A 26,960-nucleotide genomic window follows, 5' to 3' on the forward strand; every position below is an offset into this window, starting at 1 on the left:
CGATGTTATCTATCTTATGAGACAACGGATGATAATTCCTCACGAACGGGATCCAGGGATCTTGTGCTGTATGGTCTCTGACCCTTGGAGTTTTAGCTGCCTCCAAAACTGATATAGGATAACCCTGTTCGTGGAATTTATCATCTAGTTCTTTCAACCTCAGTTCTCTGACCTGAGGGAAACTTTCTTGTCTTCCGAGCTTCAATCATTATTGAAGCTCGGAAGAGGAGAAAGTTTCTCAGAGATACAGAGGATTACCTTAACAATAAAGTTTATCTATGGCGGTATACGTCATTCTCACAGCAAGAATGGCATCGGGTGTCATACCGGAAGGGCCTTCTCTCCCTCAAGTGACATCCCCCTTTTCCACAGCAGAGACGCGGAGGAAGAGGAGGAGGGCAGGACGCCATTATAGGAGACCCGGATGGGACAGTGACAACACGTTCACAGGTACGGAAACACTTCATTGGTGGTGGACATCTCGTCTAAATGCTTATCAGTGACCGAGCTCAATCTCTTGCAAAAGGATCGGATTCCCAAGATACTGCTGGTAATAAGCTGAAACATCTTTTGGGTTACATATAAAAAGTAAACATAACCCTCCACGCTCTGAACACCCAGTGGAAACTTTTGTACAGCTGGTCAAAAATTATGTTAGTTTGTTAAGGAGAGATATTACTAGGAGTGTACATAATGTGTTCCACAACCTTACTACCAGTGAAAATAAAGCCTTATGAGATGTATCTATAAAAAAGGACATTACAATTAAACTCGCAGATAAGGGGGGGGGTTTCACTGGTTGTAATGGACACTGTGGCATGCAAAAAGGAAATTAGGCGTCAGCTAGCGGATTAAGTCACCTATACCAAACTGGAAAGAAATCCATTACCAGATATTAGGAGGAAAATTATGGATTTTGTAAAATGGTCAGTCATACAAGGCACTATTGAAAAAAAAAAAAGTGGGATTTTTTTCATAAATTAACATCCAATTACACCAGTGTTCTATGTACTCCCAAAAATACATAAGCATCTCCATAACCCCCCTGGGAGACCCATTCAGGCTTCTGTGAACTCCATCCTGTCACCTCTATCTATTCTACTCGAGAAAGCACTCACCCCCCTGGTTAAGAATACTAGAGCCTTTTTATTGGACACCACACACTTTCTAAAAGTCTCGATCGATTTGGATAGTTTAGATACATCGATAGAGCATGAGAAAGGGATGGAGTCCACAAAATGGATTCTTGACTTCAACATCAGACATTTTTCCACTTGTGACTCGAGGAATGTCATTTATGTCATTAAGTGCCCGTGCAGTCTTCTATACATTGGGGAAACTATCCAGCATGTAGGGGACCGCATAAATAGGCATAAATCGCGCATCCGATGTAAAAATCTATGTACCAGACCCCCCACCATTTTGGAAAAGCAGGACATAACATCCCCCAACAAAAATTTCAGGTGATTGACAAGGTGGAACTCCCAAGGAGAGGAGGTAATTTGAAGATGAGCGAAGTTTCAGTGATTCGATTTGTCGCACATTTCTCGGCTCTGCAGTTGCTGACTTTAGCCTGCATAAATTAGTTCAGCTTTCAGGTGCTCCGGTGGGCTGGAAAAGGTGGATACAGTCCTAGGAGAGAGTGATTCCACACAGAAGTGCATTGCTGTCTATGAGACCGAGCACTTCCCAGCACTCATAGCGCCGGCATGTTCTGCCAGCGCTCCGCTGTCGGTGGAATGTCCGCACAGAAATTTTCTGTGCGGACATTCCACCGTCCGAACCTAGTGTCAGCCGCCCTTATACAAATAACTAATTTAGGCCTCAGATGTGCATGGCGCTCTCTGACTCCGGAGCCCTGAAGAATTTCAAAGCAACAGTTTAGGGCCACATATGGGGTGTTTCCGTACTTGGGAGTGTTACACATTTTGGGGGGCTTTTCTTCCTTTTACCACTTCTGAAAATGAAAAAATTGGGGCTACACCAGCATGTTTGTTTAAAAAAAAAAATTTACACCACCATGCTGGGTTTTTCCTTAATTTTTCATTTTCACAAGAGGTAAAAAGACAAAAAGCCCCCCAAAATAAGTAACACAATTTCTCCCGAGTATGGAAATACCTCATATGTGGGCGTAAATTTCTCTAAGGGCGGACAACATGGCTTAGGAGTAAGAGAGCATCATGTACATTTGAGGCCTAAATTCTGGATTTGCACACGGGTGGCTGATCATACCAGAGGTTTGACAAACGCAAAAAAAAAAAAAAAAAAACACATGTGACCCCATTTTGGAAACTACACCCATCAAGGAATTTAACCAGGGGTGCAGTGAGCATTTACACCCCACAGGTGTCTGACAGATTTTTTGGACAGTGGTCCATGAAAAAGAAAAAATAAATTTTTAATTTGCACAGCTCACTGTTCCAAAAATCTGTAGAACGGTAGTGGGGTGTAAATGCTCACTGCCATTACATTCCATGAGGGGTGTTATTTCTAAAATTGGGTCATGTGGGGGGGGGGGGGGGGGTCACTGACACCATGGGGGCTTTGTAAACTAACATGGCCGTTGACTTGAATTCCATTCAAATTCTCTCTCCAAAAGCCCAATAGCGCTCCTTCTCTTAAGTGCCCTGTTGTGCGCCCACAGAGCACTTTACATCCACATATGGGGTATTTCCTTACTCAGAGGAAATGTGTTTAAAATTGTGGGGCTTTATTTTCCTATTACCCCTTGTGAAAAGGAAAAATTTGGGATAACACCAGCATTTTAGTGAAAAAAAATTATTTTTCATTTTCATGTCCAACTTTAATGAAAGTTTGTCAAACACCTGTGGGGTGTTAAGATTCACCATACCCCATGTTACATTCCTTGAGGGTGTAGTTTCCCAAATTGTGTGCCATGTGTTTTTTTTTTTTGCTGTTCTAGCACCATGGGAGCTCCCTAAATGCAACATGGCCCCTAAAAACCATTTCAGCAAAATTATCTCCAAAAGCCAAATTTTGCTCCATCTATTCTGAGCATTGTAGTGCACTGGTAGAGCACTTTACGTCCACATATAAGGTATTTCCGTACTCAAGAGAAATTGGGTTACAAATTTTGGGGGGCTTTTTCTCATTATACCACTTGTAAAAAAATGTGGCTACAACATGTTACTGCAAAAAATTTAGATTTTTAGTTCTCTTCCACTTTGCTGCTATTCCTGTGAAACACCTAAAGGGTTAAACTTTCTGAATGTCATTGAGATTTAAATATTCATAAGCACTGGTCAAGTGAGTCTCAGTAGGCACGAGCGCTCACATAACCAGCGCTTATGAATATTTAAATCTAGCCGGCGGGCCTGCTTCAGAGCGCAAGTGAGCGCTGGGAAGGGGGACCTTTGGAGGATCAGGGCTCCGGACTGCAGGTAGGTATAGCAATCCGAGACCCCGCATCGGTCTCCTGTTCACCAGCACTATAACTCGGTGTATTGGGTTAAAGTGCGGGGTGAACAGGTGACTATTTTCCAATAATCATAGCCCTTCCCCTATTTGTGAATATTTAGTATGTGTAGTATGTATAATTGGTTACACGACCCAGTATCACCCACGCGCTTGAATAAGGCCACCAATATATATAGTCTATCCAGGCCAAAAGTGGTGTGCTAAAGTGAACCTGCGGTGCTTCGCAAAGGTGTAGATTAAATATATGGTACAATTGGCAACAAGAAATGAAAGAATGAGACCAGTCACCATCCACGATCTTCCTCGATGAGTCTTTATTCCAGCAGAACAAGAATTAATAGAAACACCTCTTGTGCAGTGACATGCAGGGCAGATCCTACAGGATGGGTGTTGCAGCCTTTTCATGCCAAATGGCGTTTCATCAGGCCCCTTGTGATATCATCCGTTTTGGAGTACGCTTTACCTGATGTGACAGTGCAACCATAGTAACACAACAGACAAAATGCACATAACCCATTGCCCATTAGATAAAAGCAATACTAAACTGAACAGTTATATCAGAGGAAGACATTTAACTCATTTAGCCTTGAAGGGCCAGTTGCGTCCAATCTCATTATCCATCTGGCTTTGCAATGCAGTAACTATCCCCTACCCTTGTTTAGGAACCTATTTTCAAGCCCTGCAAACTTAAAGGGGTACTCCAGTGGTAAACTTTATTAAATCAACTGGTGCCAGAAAGTTAAACTGATTTGTAAATTATTTCTATATAACCCCTTAAGGACCTTTGACGTACCGGTACGTCATGAGGTACGCCTCCTGTTGTATAATGCGGTGTGCCTCGCATCATAGCGGGTCGGGCCCGTGGCTAATAGCGCGGCACTGATCGGCGGTGCCACGCGCTATTAACCCTTTAGACCGCGGCGTTCAAAGTTGAACCGCTGTGTCTAAAGTGAAAGTAAACTAATGCCGGTTAGCTCTGGGAGCATCCCGAACAGCTTACAGGACGGCCGGAGGATCCCTACCTTCATCCATGCTGTCCGATCGCCGAATGACTGCTCAGTGCTGAGATCCAGGCAATGAGCAGTCCAAGTGGCAGAATCATTCATCAATGGTTTCCTATGAGAAACCATTGAACAATGTAAAAGATCAGTGTGTGCAGTGTTATAGGTCCCTATGGAAGCTATAACACTGCAAAAAAAAGTGAAAAAAAAAAGTGAATAAAGATCATTTAACCCCTTCCCTAATAAAAGTTTGAATCACCCCCCTTTTCCCATAAAAAAAAAACTGTGTAAATAAAAATAAACGTATGTGGTATAGCGGCGTGTGGATTATAAAAATATATTGTAATTAAACCGCACGGTCAATGGTGTACGCGCAAAAAAATTCCAAAGTCCAAAATAGTGCATTTTTGGTCACTTTTTACATCATGAAAAAATTTATAAAAGCGATCAATAAGTCCTATCAATGCAAAAATGGTACTGCTAAAAACTTCAGATCATGACTAGAGATGAGCGAATCGAACTTGACGAACCCGAATTCATTACGAATTTCATGAAAAATTTGATTTGCAACGAATACGAATATCGCCGCGATTCTATCGCACGAATGGCTTCATTAAACTCCATTTTACAGTTTTCCAGGCTATTGTACAGCTAAGATGGCGGATCCACATGTGAGTACATGAGCAGGGGATTATGGGAGGTGCGGAAACAGCGGCGGGAATGAAGGTAGGCGGGCTGACCCAGAACCACATGTGAGATGCAGCCTATCAGTGTTCACTGACCCCTGTGATTGTCACAGCCCCTATATAATCTGCGGCCATCTTGCCTCTCTTCATTTCATCTATGCAGATAGAGAGGACGGGACTGCGTGTGTGTGAATAGCTCATACCACAGCGTTACACTGCAACTGCTAGTCACATCAGCATTAGGGAAAGGCAGAGTGCAGAGTGCTGTACTGTTACACTGAGAAGGATCATTGATTGCTAAACCTCCCTATTCACGTCATTGAGCATTGCAGCAGAGAGGGGCAGATAGCTGTCAGCTGCAGTGGCGTTGTGACCGGGGTGGCGGGGGGGTGCGGGACCGCACCGGGTGACACCAGGTTGATGGGGTGACACCACTCTGCCAGCTCCCCCCCCCAGTCCTCAGTTAGCGCTGACAGCACCCCCCCCATCCTCAGTTAGCGCTGACAGCACCCCCCCCCCCCCGGTCCTCGGTAGCTCTGACAGCACCACCGCCCCCCCCACCGGTGCTCAGTTAGCGCAGACAGCACCCCCCCCCCCGGTCCGCAGCGCTGACAGCACCCCAAGCGCACCCCCCCCCCCCCGTCCTCAGCGCTTACAGCACCAACCGCCACCCCCCCCCGGGACTCAGCGCCCCCCCTGACAACAGCCCCCCCCCCGGTCCTCAGCCGCTGACAGCACAATCCCACCCCGGTCCTCAGCGCTGACAGCACCCCTGTCCTCAATTAGCGCTGCACCAAACTGTCCCCCCCCCCTGGCGGCGGGCGGAGCTAGATGGACGGCGCTAACATCACGCGCCGTCCGCACTGATCAGGCTCACACTAGTGAGCCCGGGGACAGTTGGAGCAGCCGAGCCAGCCAGGTACAGAGAAAAAGGGGTGCTGTGGGGAGTTCTGGGGAGGGGGGGTTGTTGCTAGTGGATTATGAGTCTGCACCCCATCATCACCAGCACCCCCAGCAGTAGCACCACCATCATCCAGCAGTAGCACCCCATCATCCACCAGCACCCCCCAGCAGTAGCACCACCATCATCCAGCAGGGGGTAGGGGGGGTTCTGGTGGATGATGGGGGTGCTACTGCTGGGGGGGGGAGGTGTTGCTGGTGGATGATGAGGCTGCACCCCATCATACACCAGCACCCCCCCCAGCAGTAGCACCACCATCACCCAGCAGTAGCACCCCATCATCCACCAGCACCCCCCAGCAGTAGCACCACCCATCATCCAGCAGGGGTAGGGGGGGTTCTGGTGGATGATGGGGGTGCTATTTCTGGGGGGGGGAGGTGTTGCTGGTGGATGAGGAGGCTGCACCCCATCATCCACCAGCACCCCCCCCCCCAGCAGTAGCACCACCATCATCCAGAAGGGGGGGGGGGTGCTGGTGGATGATGGGGGTGCTATTGCTGGTGGATGATGAGGCTGTACCCCATCATCCACCAGGACCCCCCAGCAGTAGCACCACCATCATCCAGCAGGGGGGGGTGCTGGTGGATGATGGGGGTGCTATTTCTGGGGGGGGAGGTGTTGCTGGTGGATGATGAGGCTGCACCCCATCATACACCAGCACCCCCCCCCCCAGCAGTAGCACCCCCGTCATCCAGAAGGAGGGGTGCTGGTGGATGATGGGGGTGCTATTTCTGGGGGGGGAGGTGTTGCTGGTGGATGAGGAGGCTGCACCCCATCATCCACCAGCACCCCCCAGCAGTAGCATCACCATCATCCAGCTGGGTGGGGGGTGCTGGTTTATGATGGGGGTGCTATTTCTGTGGGGGGGGAGGTGTTGCTGGTGGATGATGAGGCTGCACCCCATCATACACCAGCACCCCCCCCCCCCAGCAGTAGCACCACCATCATCCAGCAGGGGGGGGGGGGGGTTCTGGTGGATGTTGGGGGTGCTATTTCTGGGGGGAGGTGTTGCTGGTCATGGTGGATGATGGGGGTGCTATTTCTGGGGGGGAGGTGTTGCTGGTGAATGATGAGGCTGCACCCCATCATCCACCAGCACCCCCCCCCATTAGTAGCACCACCATCATGCACCAGCACCCGCCCCCCTCCCCCAGCAATAGCACTCCTATCATCAACCAGCACCCCCCCCCCAGCAGTAGCACCCCCCAGCAGTAACACCCCCATCATCCACCAGCACCCTACCCCAGCAGTAGCACCCCCATAATCCAGAAGCTGATTCTATTACCATAAGGGGGAATGGGGGGTGTTGGTGGATGATGGGGTACAACTGCTGGGGGGTGTTGCCAGGGCACCCCCCGCCCGCCCATTCCCCCCTACCCCCCTGTTCTGTGGTAATAGCATCAGCTGGTGGATGATGGGGGTGCTATTGCTGGGGGCACGGTGTGTGAGGTTTATATTCATAGAGTGTAGTGTATACTAGGGCTGCACGATATGGGAAAAATGTGCGATTGCGATTATGGGCCTAAATATTGTGATTATGGGCCTAAATATGTGATGCAATGTAATAAATAAATAGTGAAATCCCCTTATTTCATGTCCAATCTCCTCAATTTTACAACTATTCACCCATTTTATGCCCACCGCCCATTTCACATCTCACATCTCCCCCCCTTTTGTCACATTCTGCCCCTCTTGTCACATTCTGCCCCTCCCCCTCTTGTCGCATTCTGCTCCCCCTTGTTACATATTCCCCCTCCCCCCCCTTGTCACATATTCCCCCTCCCCCCCCCTTGTCACATATTCCCCCTCCCCCCCCTTGTCACATATTCCTCCCCCCCCCCCCTTGTCACATATTCCCCCTCCCCCCTTGTCACATATTCCCCCTCCCCCATGTCACATATTCCCCCTCCCCCCCATGTCACATATTCCCCCTCCCCCCTTGTCACATATTCCCCCTCCCCCCCCTTGTCACATATTCCCCCTCCCCCCCTTGTCACATATTCCCCCTCCCCACCTTGTCACATATTTCCCCTCCCCCCTTGTCACATATTCCCCCTCCCCCTTGTCACATATTCCCCCTCCCCCCCTTGTCACATATTCCCCCTCCCCCCCTTGTCACATATTCCCCCTCCCCCTTGTCACATATTCCCCCTCCCCCTTGTCACATATTCCCCCTGCCCCCCTTGTCACATTCTGCCCTCCCTTGTTACATATCCCCCCCCCCTTGTTACATATTCCCCCCCTTGTCACATTCTGCCCTCCCTTGTTACATATTCCCCCCCCCCCCTTGTTACATATTCCCCCTCTTGTCACATTCTGCCCCCTCCACCCCTTGTCACATATTCCCCTAGGTTTGTGTGGGTTTGCAGACCTTTGAGGACTTTTACCTTTTAGCCAATCACTGGCTTGACATGTGACACCACTGCGGCCAGTGATTGGCTAAAGGTAAAGGTCCTACAGCTTGTATAGAGACACCGGGACCGCACGGAGGTGTACAGATGCAGGGATCGGGAAGAGGTGAGCATAATGTTTTAACAATTTTTTATCCCTGCGCCCTTTACTTATATCAGTGTTTCTCTACCAGGGTGCCTCCAGCTGTTGTGAAACTACAACTCCCAGCATGCCCGGACAGCTTTTGGCTGTCCGGGCATGCTGGGAGTTGTAGTTTCATAACAGCTGGAGGAACCCCGGTTGGGAAACACAGACTTTTAATATTTAAATTTGTTTTTATCTGCCCTGGCCGGCCAGCACTGCAGCCGCACAAGGGATCTGCCCGGGCAGATAATCGCAAATTTTCCCGGGGGCCATATCGATATATGGCAAAAATTGCGATTCGATTGTTTTTGCGATATATCGTGCAGCCCCAGTGTATACTAGTTTATTATATTTAGAGGATACAGTGTCTGGCAGGTTTATAATAATAATTATTATTTTCATATAGAGGATGAGAATGCGCTGACATAGTGAGGAGACGTCTGGGCATCATATTCTGCAGAGTGAAGTTTTAGCTGGACCCAGCGGTATGTACCATCTGAATTAGATAAGGAAAGACTATAGAGAAGACATCACCTGTAGTCACTGATATCATTGTGTATTCTCCTCACTATAGAGAAGACGTCACCTGTAGTCACTGATATCATTGTACATTCTCCTCACAATATAGAAGACGTCACCTGTAGTCACTGATATCATTGTGTATTCTCCTCACTATAGAGAAGACGTCACCTGTAGTCACTGATATCATTGTGTATTCTCCTCACTATAGAGAAGACGTCACCTGTAGTCACTGATATCATTGTGTATTCTCCTCACTATAGAGAAGACGTCACCTGTAGTCACTGATATCATTGTACATTCTCCTCACAATATAGAAGACGTCACCTGTAGTCACTGATATCATTGTGTATTCTCCTCACTATAGAGAAGACGTCACCTGTAGTCACTGATATCATTGTGTATTCTCCTCACTATAGAGAAGACGTCACCTGTAGTCACTGATATCATTGTGTATTCTCCTCACTATAGAGAAGAAGTCACCTGTAGTCACTGATATCATTGTGTATTCTCCTCACTATAGAGAAGACGTCACCTGTAGTCACTGATATCATTGTGTATTCTCCTCACTATAGAGAAGACGTCACCTGTAGTCACTGATATCATTGTGTATTCTCCTCACTATAGAGAAGACGTCAACTGTAGTCACTGATATCATTGTGTATTCTCCTCACTATAGAGAAGACGTCACCTGTAGTCACTGATATCATTGTGTATTCTCCTCACTATAGAGAAGATGTCACCTGTAGTCACTGATATCATTGTGTATTCTCCTCACTATAGAGAAGACGTCACCTGTAGTCACTGATATCATTGTGTATTCTCCTCACTATAGAGAAGACGTCACCTGTAGTCACTGATATCATTGTGTATTCTCCTCACTATAGAGAAGACGTCACCTGTAGTCACTGATATCATTGTGTATTCTCCTCACTATAGAGAAGACATCACCTGTAGTCACTGATATCATTGTGTATTCTCCTCACTATAGAGAAGACGTCACCTGTAGTCACTGATATCATTGTGTATTCCCCTCACTATAGAGAAGACGTCACCTGTAGTCACTGATATCATTGTGTTTTCTCCTCACTATAGAGAAGACGTCACCTGTAATCACTGATATAATTGTGTATTCTCCTCACTATAGAGAAGACGTCACCTGTAGTCACTGATCTCATTGTGTATTCTCCTCACTATAGAGAAGACGTCACCTGTAGTCACTGATCTCATTCTGTATTCTCCTCACTATAGAGAAGACTTCACCTGTAGTCACTGATATCATTGTGTACTCTCCTCACTATAGAGAAGATGTCACCTGTAGTCACTGATATTATTGTGTATCGTCCTCATTATAGAGATGTCACCTGTAGTCACTGATATCATTGTGTATTCTCCTCACTATAGAGAAGACGTCACCTGTAATCACTGATATCATTGTGTATTCTCCTCACTATAGAGAAGACGTCACCTGTAGTCACTGATATCAATGTGTATTCTCCTCATTATGTCCTATCAGAGCTATTGTCACTTGTAAGTTCTGCAGTTAGATGAGTGAAACTTAACTCCCAGCATAACCTCACCACTGCTTAAAGGGGTACTCCGCTGCAAAACATTTTCTTTTGAATCAACTGGTGCCAGAAAGTCAAACAGGTTTGTAATTTACTTACTTGAAGGATTCAGATTTTAACTTCCTGGCACCAGTTGATTCAAAATAAAATAATTTCCAGCGGAGTACCCATTTAAGTAATTCTTGGAGTTGTAGTTTTAAATGGTGAAAACCTTTTTAGCGCTTTTTCATTCTGTGGCAATTGGTATATTTAATTATTATACTGGAATTTTTCACAATGCGCTACACCAGTGGCATCCGTCACAACAGGCTAAAAACTTTATTATGTGGAGTGGGGGGGGGTAGGTATGGGGTGACACCATTTTCTACCGCACCGGGTGACACCAACCCTAGCAACGCCACTGGTCAGCTGCCTCATACAGATCTCCAAGCTGCCTGAACTTTCTGAAGCATCTTATCTCCTCATTGTTCAGCCCAATTGAGTTTTTTTTTATTTGCTCCACAAATCTTCTGCTGCCCAGAATTGTGTGACAGAGTGCAATTTAGGGTTTAATCCCTGGATTTTTATTTTTGGTGGTGCTGCACTGTTGGGTCCTTCTGCTGTTCAGAAATAAGTCATATTAGTGTGGACTTTAGTGCCTTTTTACCATTTTTCACCTGTTACTCTGTCTCTGTGCTAAATTCAGTGTTATACCACATGTTATACACCTGCAGGTGTATTAAATAATTTTTTTTTTCCTGAGTGAAAATACGCTTAATAGTGGCCTTATCATTGCAAAGGGCCTAAATACAAGCAAATATCGTACCATATACTACCTTTTTTTCTGTCTCTGTGCTAAATTAAGTGTTATACCACACGTTATACACCTGCCGGTGTATTAAAGAAAATAAAATTTTTCCTGAGTAAAAATACGCTTAACAGTGGCCTTATCATTGCAAAGGGCCTACATACAAGCAAATAGCGCACCATATACTACCTTTTTTTCCGTCTCTGTACTAAATTAAGTGTTATACCACACGTTATATACCTGCCGGTGTATAAAAGAAAAATAAGTTTTTCCTGCGTAAAAATACGCTTAACAGTGGCCTTATCATTGTGAAGGGCCTACATACAAGCAAATAGCATACCATATACTACCTTTTTTCTGTCTCTGTGCAAAATTAAAGGGGTACTCCGGTGAAAACCTTTTTTCTTTTAAATCAACTGGTGGTAGAAAGTTAAACATATTTGTAAATTACTTCTATTAAAAAATCTTAATCATTCCAGTACTTATTAGCTGCTGAATGCTACAGAGGAAATTCCTTTCTTTTTGGAACACTGATGACATCACGAGCACAGTGCTCTCTGCTGACATCTCTGTCCATTTTAGCAACCATGCATAGCAAATGTATGCTAAGGGCAGCATGGTGGCTCAGTGCTTAGCACTGCTGCCTTGCAGTGCTGGGGACTTGGGTTCAAATCCCACTAAGGACAACAATAAATAAAGCATTATTATTATTATAACGTCAGCAGAGAGAACTGTGCTCGTGATGTCATCAGAGAGCATTCCAAAAAGAAAATAATTTCCTCTGTAGTATTCAGCAGCTAATAAGTACAGGAAGGATTAAGATTTTTTAATAGAAGTAATTTACAAATATGTTTAACTTTCTGCCACCAGTTGATTTAAAAGAAAAAAGGTTTTCACCGGAGTACCCCTTTAAGTGTTATACCACACGTTATATACCTGCTTGTGTATTAAAGAAAAAAAATGTTTTCCTGCATAAAAATACGCTTAACAGTGACCTTATCATTGCAAAGGGCCTACATACAAGCAAATAGCGTACCATATACTACCTTTTTTTCTGTCTCTGTGCTAAATTAAGTGTTATACCACACGTTATATACCTGCCGGTGTATTAAAGAAAAAAAAGGTTTTCCTGCGTAAAAATACGCTTTTTCAGTGGCCTTATCATTGCAAATGGCCTAAATTCAAGCAAATTGTGTGCCATATACCACCTTTTTTTCTGTCTCTGTGCTAAATTAAGTGTTATACCACACGTTATACACCTGCCGGTGTATTAAAGAAAAAAAAAGTTTTTCCTGCGCACAAATACGCTTAACAGTGCGCTCATCATTGCAAAGGGCATACATACAACCAAGTAGTGTACTATTTAGTACCTGTATTTCTGTCTCGTTGCAAAATTCAGTGCTATTCCACACATTAGTATACACTGGCTGGTGTATACAACAAAGAAAGAGTTTTTTTCTGCGTATAAATACGCTTAACAGTGCGCTCATCATTGCAAAGGGCATACATACAACAAAGGAGGATACTATTTAGTAACTGTTATTCTGTCTAGGGCCTATATACTTTGAAAGGACAGTCGTAAGTAATCGCCTGCTGCTGTTCTATACCCTCATAAACGCACTAAGTATGTCAGGCAGGGAAGTGCCAGGACGTGCACAGAGAAGGGGCAGAGGCCTACATACGTCAGGCAGAGTTGGCAGCAGACTTGGGGCGAGTGGCAGCAGGAGTCGCAGCAATAGGCCTGAGCTCCCGTTAACACCCAGCGGTCGTGTCGTCGACCCATCTCTCCTCGTCAATTGGTTTGCACACTCATCCTCATCATCACAAGCGACATCTGTTGGTGGGTTCCTCAGACACAACCCTCAGTTGGCATGGCCCGGGAGCAGTCCCTGTAATCCCATTGCCTTTGTCCTATGCTGTTCCCTCTCCCAAAGAAGTATCTCATGCTTTGGGTTCAGCTCCACTATTTAGCGAGGACGATGTAATAGAGGACAGTCAGCATCTAATGGGCAGCCAAGAATGTGAGGAGACATGCGTCCCTTGCTCCGAAAGGCGGCCAAGTAGTGATGCGGAGAGTGACGTGGGAGGTGGTGTTTCAATTGCTCAGGGTCCTGAGGCAGACACTGTTGTGGAACACGAGGAGGACATCAGTGACGTGCACACATCTTTTGATGATGATGAAGCCGATCGCAATTGGGAGCCGGGTGCAGAAGCTGGGGCTTCCTCATCATCAGGAGAAGAGATTTGCTCTTTGTCTATGAGGCAGCAAGGCGGTAGCACGGTTGGCAGTCAGCGTGGTGTGGCAGTAGTGGAAATTCTGGAGCCAAACGTGCCCGGGGGAGACCACCTGCTTCGCGGCAGCTTACCTTTCCGGGAGTTAGCGGGTTACCAGCACCGGTCGATGAAAGATAGAGACATGCTAATCCGTTCATTGGAGCGTGCCTGCGGCCCCGGAAATCAGAGGGCATAACACACCTGGTATTGCTCGATCTTGCAATTGATCGTGCAAAGGTAGAGGGTTATTAAAGCCTCTTGGGTACTGCTGAGGCCTACTCTTGACTGCTCCTGGTGCAATGTATAGGGTAATTAAACACTCTTGGGTAGTGTTTTTTTTTATTTACTGATAATTTTATCAGTAATAAAATTGAATTTTCCAGAATGCTAATCGTTACACAACGGAACGCTTGTTGCGTGTGATTTTTTAATGAAAAAAAAATAAAAATACGGACAGGGATTAACTCTGCTTCATCATTTTGGGCGAAAAAAAGTCCTTTTGTGATCTGATCTTTTGGAGACAGATGCGCCTACACACATATTGAATTAGTTTTTGTAAAAAAATTTCAAACATTGTGTGGTTTATTATTTTTGAGAAGAATGTCTTTGTGCATTATAGAGTCTTGTGAACTTTTGGATATGTGCTTGTTCTTACACAAAGGTATTTCTTAAAAAAAATTCTAAAATGTTGTTGTTTTTTGGAGGGGATTGTGAAGCCTGGGTGTGTACTGGTGCATCAGCCAACTCCAGGCTGTGTCCTTCAGGCAATATATGGGTTCCTGATGCCGCAGAGGTGGGGCCTGGGTCTTGAAATTTAAAATTTTTGGATAGCGGGTGCTACCAATGAGAAATCTTTGACAAAAATGTCATATATTGTGTTGATTTTTGGGGAAGGATTGTCAAGCCCTGGTGTGTACTCTTGCATCAGCCAACTCCAGGCTGTGTCATGCAGGCAATATATGGGTTACTGATGCCACAGGGGTGGGGCCTGGTTCTGGAAATTTCAAAATTTTGGTTAGCGGGTGCTACCAATGAGAAATCTTTGACAAAAATTTCTCATTGTGTTGATTTTGGAGGGGGGATTGTGAAGCCCTGGTGTGTACTGGTGCATCAGCCAACTCCAGGCTGTGTCCTACAGGCAATATATGGGTTCCTGATGCCGCAGAGGTGGGGCCTGGGTCTGGAAATTTCTAATGTTTGGATAGCGGGTGCTAACAATGAGAAATCTTTGTCAAAAATTTCATATATTGTGTTGTTTTTTTGGGGGGGATTGTGAAGCCCTGGTGTGTAGTGTACTAGTGCATCAGCCAACTTCACGCTGTGCAACTCAGCCACTAAATGGTATCCGCTTGCTGCCAACATGTCCACGCTATGTCATTCAGTCACTATATGGTCTCCTGACACTGATGCCACCACCAGGCTCTGTCATTGTGCTGCTGTGCGGCAGTGATTCTAAGAGCGATGCTGGTAATCTGCATGCTATTCTGAATAACAGTATTATTTCACTACCCCAGCACACTCCATATGCATTTTAGGACACAGCAAAGTGTTATATACCCCTTTAGAGGCTGTATGTAGGCTAGAAATAAATTCGGATCGAAACAAACTTTTCGGAAAAATTTGGCGAATCGGTCGAATCGAATTTTTGAAAAGTTCGCTCATCTCTACTAATAATCCCCTAGATCGGGCATCCCGTAACAAATTAAAAGCCGAATGCCCTTGTCCTACCCTTCCATATAATGCCTCTGTCACTCTTGAGTTAGACCCTCTCCTCAATAAATTTCTATTTAAGACGGGTAAGAACCCAAAGAAAGGGGTCAATAGGAGCTTTAAGTCCTGTCAGGATAAGCTCATGGACCTCCTAGGACCCTTCACTAAAATTCAGGATTTAGCAGAGGAGGCAACTAACTCTAATACTCCTATTGACACAGTGACCCTCAAAGGCTGGGCTCAACGAGCCATTTGCCTTTTTGGAAACGCCAATTCTTCTCTTTCTACTGAAAGGAAAAGATCAATCCTGATGAAAATTGATCAATTAACAAACTTAGCCACTGCAGAACCCCCTAACCTTACTAAGGGTATGTTATTTGGGGAAGACTTTATAAAAGAACTAAATAAATATGTTGGATTATTTTCCTCTTTGAGCAAAGCTCAAGTTTCTATGAAAAAAGTATTTTCCCAAACATTTTTTGGGAAGGCCGGAAGATGACGGAGCTGCTTTTCAGGCAGTTCCTCACAACCCAGATACCAATTCAGAGGCTCCTTTCCCCATTCCCAAACGTAATTTGCAGGACCATCCTCCATACCCCCTCCCTTCTTTCCATACAGGGGCAGACTGTGGCGCGCACAAGGACAAAGAGGGTACCCTCGCTCCAGACCTTCCACAAGTAAGTATAACATGGTCTTCTTCCCCTCACATTCCACTAGGAGGCATTTTTCCCAAAATTGGAACATGATCACATCCAATTCATGGATCCTAAATACAGTCAATGGTTATCAGATAGAATTTGTCTCCCCTCCTGTTCAACTATTTCTACCTAATCCAATACAATTTTCTCTAATAGACAGAAAATTGATAAATCAAGACATCAAAGATCTCATTTTAAAACAGGCGAGATTATTCCTGTTCCTACCCATTCTCAAGGATATCTAAGCAATCTATTCCTGGTAAAAAAGAAGGAAGGAGGTCACAGAGGGGTAATCGATCTGAAAAATGTTAACAATCTTGTAGTCTACCGACATTTCAAAATGGAGGGCATACACCTATTGAGAGACATTCTTTTAAAGCACGACTGGCTAATAAAAATAGACCTAAAAGATTCTTACCTGACGATTCCAATTCATCCTTCATCTCAAGCCTTCCTTCAATTTCTATGGGATGGTCAAAATTGGCAATTCACATGTCTCCCATTTGGCCTCTCATCAGCCCCTTGGTGCTTTACAAAACTACTAAAACCAGTAGTGGCCTCTCTCAGGAGTCGCGGGGTCTGACTCATAATTTACCTCGACAACATCCTTCTTATGGCTCAACTCAAGAGAGTTACTTTTAATCCACATGGATTGGACTTTATCTCTCCTGACTCACTTGGGCTTCCTCATCAACTTCAAGAAATCAATTCTGATTCCGTCTCAAGAACTAGAATTTCTGGGCTTCATGAGCAATACTCAATTGACCACTTTGAGCCTTCCTCCCAGGAAGTTGAAAACCATTCGGAAGGAGTTCCGTCAAATTCTCTGCAAAGATCTAATATCTTTATGGACGATGGCTACTTTCAGCTTCTATTCAGGCCATCTTTCCCGCTCCTCTACACTACAGAGCCCTCCAACGTTTGAAGATTCACCATCTCAGGGAGGGTCTCGGTTATTCCGATGAAATTCCCCTTTCTTCAGAAGCAAAAGAAGAACTTCTTTGGTGGCTCGACCACATAGAATCCTGGAACGGGAAAGCAATCTTTCACCCGAATCGAGACATTGTCATAGAATTAGATGCGAGCCTTTCCGGATGGGGAGCTCATTGCGGTTCCCTTTCCACCGGAGGGAAATGGTCTCCATATGAGTCTCACCTTCACATAAATTGTCTAGAATTACTAGCAGGGTTGTTTGCTTTAAAAAGTTTTGCAAAAAATTCCTCCCACTGTTGTATTCTCCTTCACATGGACATTTCCGCTGTCCAATACATCAATCATTTGGGAGGCACGAATTTAAAAATTCTTGCAGACTTTATCCAAGACTTTTGCCATTTCTGTCTAGACAAGAAATATTGTCCTGAAGGCGGAATACCTTCCAGGAATTTACAATTCCATAGCAGACTGGTACTCTCGTTTTCTAACAGATTCCAGTGATTGGAAACTTCATCTTCCAACCTTCCAATTGATCAACCAATTATGGGGTCCTGTACATTTAGATCTCTTTTCTTCTCGTCTCAATTCTCAACTCCCTCTCTTTTTCAGCTGGCGTCCAGATCCAGAGGCTTTGGGCGTGGATGCTTTCCTTCAATTCTGGCCTCAGAAAATTCTATACACTTTCCCACCTTTCAACCTCATCCCTCGAGTTTTCTTTCAGACTTCAAATCAGAAATCCACCAAGGTTCTCATAACCCCACTATGGCCAACTCAACCTTGGTTTCCTCAAATCTTACATCTCCTTATAGATCCACCACTTCTTCCTTCTATTCTGAATTACCTTCTAGATCCGCAAGGGAATTATCATCCTCCAATTCTATCCAACCAACTACTTCTAGTCGCTTGGCTGATATCGGGTCATCAAGAATTGACCATCAATTTTCTAAATCAACTCAAGACATCCTTTCAGATGCCTGGGCCCCAGGTACCAAATCAGCTTACAGATCGGCTTGGGGACTATGGTTTCATTGGTGCGATCAATGGGATTTGGATGCCTTACGAGCACCTATATCCCACATCTTAAACTTCCTCTCAGCCTCTTTTGATGCTGGTAAAGCCTATAGGACTATTAATCTCTATCATTCCGCTACTTCCTTAAAACACTTTCCTATAGATTCCATTCCTGTCGGTAAACATCCTTAAAGGCATTAGGTTCCATAGACCTCCTTTACCGAAATATACCTCCACTTTGGACATGAATAATATTTAACCCTTTAAGGACGCAGGACGTACTCAAACGGCCCCTTTTCCGAGTCCTTAAGGACTCAGGACGTTTGAGTACGTCCTGTCAAATCCCGGCCCCCCGCCGCTAGCCAGAGGGGCGCCGGAGCCGGATGTCTGCTGAAATCGTTCAGCAGGCATCGCGGCATATCGCCCCCCCCCCCCCCATGTCGGCGATCACAGCAAATCGCTCGTCAATTCAGCGCAGCGCAGCGCATCGCTCGTCAATTCAGACGAGCGATGCGCTGCGATTCCGTTCCCCGCCGCTCGCCGGGTGGGGATCGGAGCCTGATGTCTCCTGATTTCAATCAGCAGACATCCCGGCAGTGTGCCGGAGGAGGACCTGAGGACCTCCTATACCGGCGATCACTGCAGGACACCGGTAACTACTTCCCGGCGTTCTGCAGCGGTTCCGGGTCATCAGGGTCACATGTGACCCTGTGACCCGGATATAGATGGTGACTGGTGGTGTAGTATACACTACCAATCACCATCCATGCTGTACTGGGGGCTGGCATTGTGGCCACCTCCCTCTGTACAGTTGTGATTGGGTGGCCAAAGTGGCCACACCAATCCCAATGTAATGGGAGCGGATGGTGGGGACTAGGAGCATGTTGCATTTCAGAGAGATCTGGTGTGCAGGACAGAGCCCCGTGCTGCCCACCATCCCCTCACTTTAAAAAAGTGCCCCTTGCCCCCTTTCTGTGGCCCCTTGGCACAGAAATCCCCAGGGATAGCTTTAGATTAGGTAGGGACAGGTTAGGGTTAAAAAAAAAAGTCTTTTTTTTTTCCCAGCGTACCTCAGTGGGTGTCCGTGGGTCCGTAGCACCTTTAGCTGCGTGACCCCGGCCCTGCTGGGTCGCTGCGGTCAGCCGCCAGCGTTTTTTTTTTTGGCGCAGATCTTTTTTTTTTTTTTCCCTAAGCGTGTGTGCGGACCCTCTTAGCTATAAAAGAGCGGTCCGCCACCGTTTGTTAAAGCCCACCCGCCGCTGATCAGTCCCGTAGTACTGATCAGCGTTTTTTTTTTGTGGTGCCGATGCTTTTTTTCGGGTTTTCTAGCGTGTTTTTGCACCCATAGGCGGTCCGTGCCACCAGTAGCAAACGTGTTCTGTGTGACCGTACCTGTGTGTGCGGCGTGCCTCACCGCTGTAAGTGATTTATCACTGATCAGCGTTTCTTTTTTGTGATAAAGGCACTTTTTTCGGTTACAGCGTTCTTTTTTTGCACCCATAGGCGTTCCGTGCCACCAGTAGCAGGCGTGTACTGTGTGAACAGACCGTACCTGTGTGTGCAGCCTGTCCCACCGCTGTCGGTGATTTATCACTGATCAGCGTTTTTTTTTGGGTTCAGGCTGGTGCATTTTTTCGTGGTTAAGCATTTTTTTATTTTATTTTTCGGGTTTTTTGTGTGGAGGTCTGTGTACAAGCCACCAGCCACTGTTCTGGGCTGAGTGGCCGGACCCCCCCACTGACTTCTGCGCCCTCTGCCGCCGCCACAAGCGCTAATCAGTGCGCACACCACTGATTAGATAAACGCTTTTTTTGTCGCATGTTTTTTTTTGCGCTAGAAGTCCCCTTTTTTTTTTTAAAGTCCCCTTTTTTATATATATTTTTTTTCTGTTAAAGCGGGTTAGTTTAGTTTAGTTGGGTTAGGCTAGGGCGGGTTAGGGAGGTAGTATCGCACCACACCACACACAGCACATACACCATACTAGTGAAGCCCACCAGCCAAGTTCACTGGTACATCGTACCGGAGAACTTGTCTGGACTCAGCCAGCGGACCACGAGCCCGTGATTCCTGAGTTTGTTGGCGACTCAGGAATCAAAATTGACATTGTCGGGTTCACTGAAATGGACTTTTTCGGTCATTTTTTCAGTGACGACTTCGTTAATTTGATGGTTACACAGACGAATCTGTACGCCCAACAGTTCATCGCTGCTAACCCGGGCTCATTTTTGGCTAGACCCGGCGGCTGGACTCCAGTTGATGCAGCCGAAATGAGGACCTTTTGGGGCCTCGTGCTGCATATGGGTCTAGTTAAAAAACCCAGTGTCAGGCAATATTGGAGTGGGGAAATCCTTTACCAGACACCCCTCTACAGTATGGCCATGACACGTCCCCGGTTCGAGGCTATTCAGAGATGTTTGCATTATGCTGATAATGCGGCATGTCCCCCCCGAACTGATCCTGCGTATGACCGCCTGTATAAAATCAGGCCGGTCATCAATCACTTCGGGGCCAGATTTTGGGAGGCATATGTCCCGGGGCGGGAGGTCTCTATTGATGAGTCGCTCATCAGCTTCAAGGGGAGACTCAGCTTCCGGCAATACATCCCAACCAAGCAAGCGCGGTATGGCGTGAAGATGTATAAACTTTGCGAGAGTACCTCTGGGTACACTTGCAAGTTTATAGTGTATGAGGGACGAGATTCCCGTTTTGAACCCCCAGAATGTCCCCCCACTCTGGGTGTTAGCGGGAAAATCGTTTGGGGCCTTTTGCACCCATTGCTAGATAAAGGTTACCACCTTTACGTGGATAACTTTTATACTAGTATCCATCTCTTCACATCCCTCACTGCCAGATCCAAGGTCGCTTGTGGGACAGTCCGGAAGAATCAAAGAGGCCTTCCGCCCCATCCCCTACATGCTCCTATCCCCCGTGCCTTTTCCCATGAGAACCTGTTGTTGGTCCGGTATAAGGACAAGAGGGATGTCCTTATGCTCACCACAATTCATTGGAATGGCAGCACCCCTGTCCCTGTGCGAGGTACCGCGGGACCGGTCCTCAAGCCCGATTGTATTCTGGACTACAATCGGTATATGGGGGGAGTTGATCTTTCTGATCAAGTCCTCAAGCCATATAATGCCATGCGGAAAACACGTGTATGGTTTAAAAAGGTTGCGGTCTACATGGTACAGGTTGCCATGTACAACTCTTTTATACTGTACAAGTACGCTGGCAACACAAGGACATACCTGCAGTTCCAAGAGGTAGTTCTAAGGGCCCTCATCTTTGGTGACCGCTAAGCGGGTCAGAGCACCTTCTGAAACTTTAGGTCCCCGAATCGTCCCGGGACAACACTTTCCTGGTGTGATCCCCAACACTAGAAGGTCGGTATGAACCCAGAAGAAATGCAGAGTGTGTTACAAGAAGGGGAGACGGAGGGACGTGGTGTCCCGCATTCAGTGTGACACTTGCCCAGATAATCCGGGCCTCTGCATAGGCTGCTTCAGGGAGTATCACACTTCCATGGAGTACAAAATTTTCCATCCTTTGCCCTAATTTTCATTCCACAGAATTCGGCTCCAATGTACCAGTCCAGGGTACATTGACTTCCAAATTTTATACCAAAATACCCTCCCCCCCCCAAAAAAAAACAAAACAAAAAAAAAACCTTTTTCCCAATACCCCAATATTTTTTTTCTTCTTCCCCCTAAAAAATGGGTCATGGGACACAGAGTCAACAGCATTGGAGGTTTGCAGTTGCCTCAAATGCGCAATGCTCTCTCCACCTGAGCGGGTTGCGCATTTGAGGTAACAGAATAGGGACGGCCCCACACATCCCCTTCCCAGAATGATGATTAAGAGTATAGGGTTTGGGGCGGGCATCCTTTTTACTTTTGGCTGTACTCTGGGTCATCATTCTGGGAAAATAATTGGCATATCAGTACTAAAATTGCAATTTTCTCCCCCCCCCCCCCCCATAGTACACTTCATCCATTCCTGGAAAATAAATGAAGGGAACACCCGTCTGTTCCAAATCTCCACTTCACCCTATACACCTTCCCTAGGGGGTGCACTGTTTGTAGTATTCTCACATGTGGGTGTTCCTTTCTTGTATTTTCCTCTGAATGTATGTAACTGTTAGGTCCGTAACAAACATCCGCCTCAAATGCGAAGAGTTCTCGCTGAGCTCTTTCGTATTTCCAGGCGACAATTCGGAGTCACATGTTAGTTGTTCCCAGAAAGATGAAGCAGAGTATAGGTTGAAAATTCAAAAGGTTCAAAAGCTACCCTTCATCCATTCCTGGAAAATAAATTTAGGAAACACTTGTGCGTTAGAAATGTCCTCTTTACCCCTATACCCATTCCTCAGGGTGGGTACTTTCTGTAATGGTGTCACATGTGGGTGTTTCATTTTTGTATTTTCCTCGGAATGTATGTAACCGTCACCTACTGATATGCCATAGGTCACAAATACAAAGTGACCTCTATGACTTCTGAGCCTTGTTGTGCGCCCGCCCAGCACGTTACCCCATATGTGGATGTATTTTTATAGTCAGGGGGAAAAGCCTTCAAAAATTTGTAACCCAATATCTCATATTACCCCTTGTGAAAATGTTAAAAATTGGGTAACCCCAGCATTTTAGTGTAAAAACATCTTATTTTTCAATTTATGGCCCATTTTTCAAAAAACCTGTGAGGTGTTATTTCCCACTGTACCCCTTGTTACGTTCATTGAGGGGTGTAGTTTCTAAAATGGTGTCACATGTGTTTTTTTTTTTTTTTTGCTGTTATTGCACAATGGGTGCTTTATAAATGCACATGACCCCCGACTTCGATTTCAACAAAATTTCACTCCTTCTATTCTGAGCATAAATTTTTGACATTTACAGCCCACTGTTCAAAAAACCTGTGAGATGTAAGTACTCACTGTAACACTGTTACATTCCCCGAGGGGTCTAGTTTCCAAAATGTAATGCCATGTGTTTTTTTTTTTTTTTTTGCTGTCCTGGCACTATAGGGGCTTCCTAAATGTGGCATGCCCCCAGTGCAAAATTTGCTTCCAAAAAGCCAAATGTGACTACTCCTCTTCTGAGACTTGTAGTGCGCCAGCAGAGCACTTTTCACCCCCATATGGGGTGTTTTCTGAATCGGGAGAAATTGGGCTTCAAATTTTGGGGGGTATTTTCTGCTTTAATCCTTTGTAAAAATGTGACATTTTTGGGAAACCAAGCATTTTAGGATTTTTTTTTCTTTTTTTTAACATATGCAAAAGTCGTGAAACCCCTGTGGGGTATTAAGGTTCACTTTACCACTTGTTACGTTCCCCAAGGGGTCTAGTTTCCAAAATGGTATGCCATGTTTTTTTTTTTTTTTTTGCTGTCTTGGCACCATAGGGGCTTCCTAAATGCGGCATGCCCCCAGAGCAAAATTTGCTTCCAAAAAGCCAAATGTGGCTATTCCTCTTCTGAGACCTGTAGTGCGCCAGCAGAGCTCTTTTCACCCCCATATGGGGTGTTTTCTAAATCGGGAGAAATTGGGCTTCAAATTTTGGGGGGGTATTTTCTGCTTTAACCCTTTATAAAAATGTGAAATTTTTGGGAAACCAAGCATTTTAGGTAACATTTTTTTTTTACATATGCAAAAGTCGTGAAACCCCTGTGGGGTATTAAGGTTCACTTTACCCCTTGTTACGTTCTCCAAGGGGTCTAGTTTCCAAAATGGTATGCCATGTGTTTTTTTTGCTGTCCTGGCACTATAAGGGCTTCCTAAATAAGGCATGCCCCCAGAGCAAAATTTGCTTCCAAAAAGCCAAATGTGACTACTACTCTTCTGAGACCTGTAGTGCGCCAGCAGAGCACTTTTCACCCCCATATGGGGTGTTTTCTGAATCGGGATAAATTGGGCTTCAAATTTTGGGGGGTATTTTCTGCTTTAACCCTTTATAAAAATGTGAAATTTTTGGGAAACCAAGCATTTTAGGATTTTGTTTTCTTTTTTTTAACATATGCAAAAGTCGTGAAACCCCTGTGGGGTATTAAGGTTCACTTTACCCCTTGTTACGTTCCCCAAGGGGTCTAGTTTCCAAAATGGTATGCCATGTGTTTTTTTTTTTTTTTTGCTGTCTTGGCACCATAGGGGCTTCCTAAATGCGGCATGGCCCCAGAGCAAAATTTGCTTCCAAAAAGCCAAATGTGGCTATTCCTCTTCTGAGACCTGTAGTGCGCCAGCAGAGCACTTTTCACCCCCATATGGGGTGTTTTCTGAATCGGGAGAAATTGGGCTTCAAATTTTGGGGGGTATTTTCTGCTTTAATCCTTTGTAAAAATGTGACATTTTTGGGAAACCAAGCATTTTAGGATTTTTTTTTCTTTTTTTTAACATATGCAAAAGTCGTGAAACCCCTGTGGGGTATTAAGGTTCACTTTACCACTTGTTACGTTCCCCAAGGGGTCTAGTTTCCAAAATGGTATGCCATGTTTTTTTTTTTTTTTTTGCTGTCTTGGCACCATAGGGGCTTCCTAAATGCGGCATGCCCCCAGAGCAAAATTTGCTTCCAAAAAGCCAAATGTGGCTATTCCTCTTCTGAGACCTGTAGTGCGCCAGCAGAGCTCTTTTCACCCCCATATGGGGTGTTTTCTAAATCGGGAGAAATTGGGCTTCAAATTTTGGGGGGTATTTTCTGCTTTAACCCTTTATAAAAATGTGAAATTTTTGGGAAACCAAGCATTTTAGGTAACATTTTTTTTTTACATATGCAAAAGTCGTGAAACCCCTGTGGGGTATTAAGGTTCACTTTACCCCTTGTTACGTTCTCCAAGGGGTCTAGTTTCCAAAATGGTATGCCATGTGTTTTTTTTGCTGTCCTGGCACTATAAGGGCTTCCTAAATAAGGCATGCCCCCAGAGCAAAATTTGCTTCCAAAAAGCCAAATGTGACTACTCCTCTTCTGAGACCTGTAGTGCGCCAGCAGAGCACTTTTCACCCCCATATGGGGTGTTTTCTGAATCGGGATAAATTGGGCTTCAAATTTTGGGGGGTATTTTCTGCTTTAACCCTTTATAAAAATGTGAAATTTTTGGGAAACCAAGCATTTTAGGATTTTGTTTTCTTTTTTTTAACATATGCAAAAGTCGTGAAACCCCTGTGGGGTATTAAGGTTCACTTTACCCCTTGTTACGTTCCCCAAAGGGTCTAGTTTCCAAAATGGTATGCCATGTGTTTTTTTTTTTTTTTGCTGTCTTGGCACCATAGGGGCTTCCTAAATGCGGCATGGCCCCAGAGCAAAATTTGCTTCCAAAAAACCAAATGTGGCTATTCCTCTTCTGAGACCTGTAGTGCGCCAGCAGAGCACTTTTCACCCCCATATGGGGTGTTTTCTGAATCGGGAGAAATTGGGCTTCAAATTTTGGGGGGTATTTTCTGCTTTAACCCTTTATAAAAATGTGAAATTTTTGGGAAACCAAGAATTTTAGGATTTTTTTTTTTTTAACATATGCAAAAGTCGTGAAACCCCTGTGGGGTATTAAGGTTCACTTAACAACTTGTTACGTTCCCCAAGGGGTCTAGTTTCCAAAATGGTATGTCATGTGTTTTTTTTTTGCTGTCCTGGCACTATAGGGGCTTCCTAAATGCGGCATGCCCCCAGAGCAAAATTTGCTTCCAAAAAGCCAAATGTGGCTACTCCTCTTCTGAGACCTGTAGTGCGCCAGCAGAGCACTTTTCACCCCCATATGGGGTGTTTTCTGAATCGGGAGAAATTGGGCTTCAAATTTTGGGGGGTATTTTCTGCTTTAACCCTTTATAAAAATGTGAAATTTTTGGGTAACTATGCATTTTAGGATTTTTTTTTAACATATGCAAAAGTCGTGAAACCCCTGTGGGGTATTAAGGTTCACTTTACCACTTGTTACGTTCCCCAAGGGGTCTAGTTTCCAAAATGGTATGCCATATGTTTTTTTTGCTGTCCTGGCACTATAGGGGCTTCCTAAATGCGGCATGCCCCCAAAGCAAAATTTGCTTCCAAAAAGCCAAATGTGACTACTCCTCTTCTGAGACCTGTAGTGCGCCAGCAGAGCACTTTTCACCCCCATATGGGGTGTTTTCTGAATCGGGAGAAATTGGGCTTCAAATTTTGGGGGGTATTTTCTGCTTTAACTCTTTATAAAAATGTGAAATTTTTGGGAAACCAAGCATTTTAGGATTTTTTTTTTTAACATATGCAAAAGTCGTGAAACCCCTGTGGGGTATTAAGGTTCACTTTACCACTTGTTACGTTCCCCAAGGGGTCTAGTTTCCAAAATGGTATGCCATGTGTTTTTTTTTGCTGTCCTGGCACTATAGGGGCTTCCTAAATGCGGCATGCCCCCAGAGCAAAATTTGCTTCCAAAAAGCCAAATGTGACTACTCCTCTTCTGAGACCTGTAGTGCGCCAGCAGAGCACTTTTCACCCCCATATGGGGTGTTTTCTGAATCGGGAGAAATTGGGCTTCAAATTTTGGCGGGTATTTTCTGCTTTAACCCTTTATAAAAATGTGAAATTTTTGGGAAACCAAGCATTTTAGGTAACATTTTTTTTTTACATATGCAAAAGTCGTGAAACCCCTGTGGGGTATTAAGGTTCACTTTACCCCTTGTTACGTTCTCCAAGGGGTGTAGTTTCCAAAATGGTATGCCATGTGTTTTTTTTTTGCTGTCCTGGAACTATAAGGGCTTCCCAAATGCGGCATGCCCCCAGAGCAAAATTTGCTTCCAAAAAGCCAAATGTGACTACTCCTCTTCTGAGACCTGTAGTGCGCCAGCAGAGCACTTTTCACCCCCTTATGGGGTGTTTTCTGAATCGGGA

The sequence above is a fragment of the Hyla sarda genome, chromosome 1 (genome assembly GCF_029499605.1).
Source record: "Hyla sarda isolate aHylSar1 chromosome 1, aHylSar1.hap1, whole genome shotgun sequence".
Classification (NCBI taxonomy): Eukaryota; Metazoa; Chordata; class Amphibia; order Anura; family Hylidae; genus Hyla; species Hyla sarda.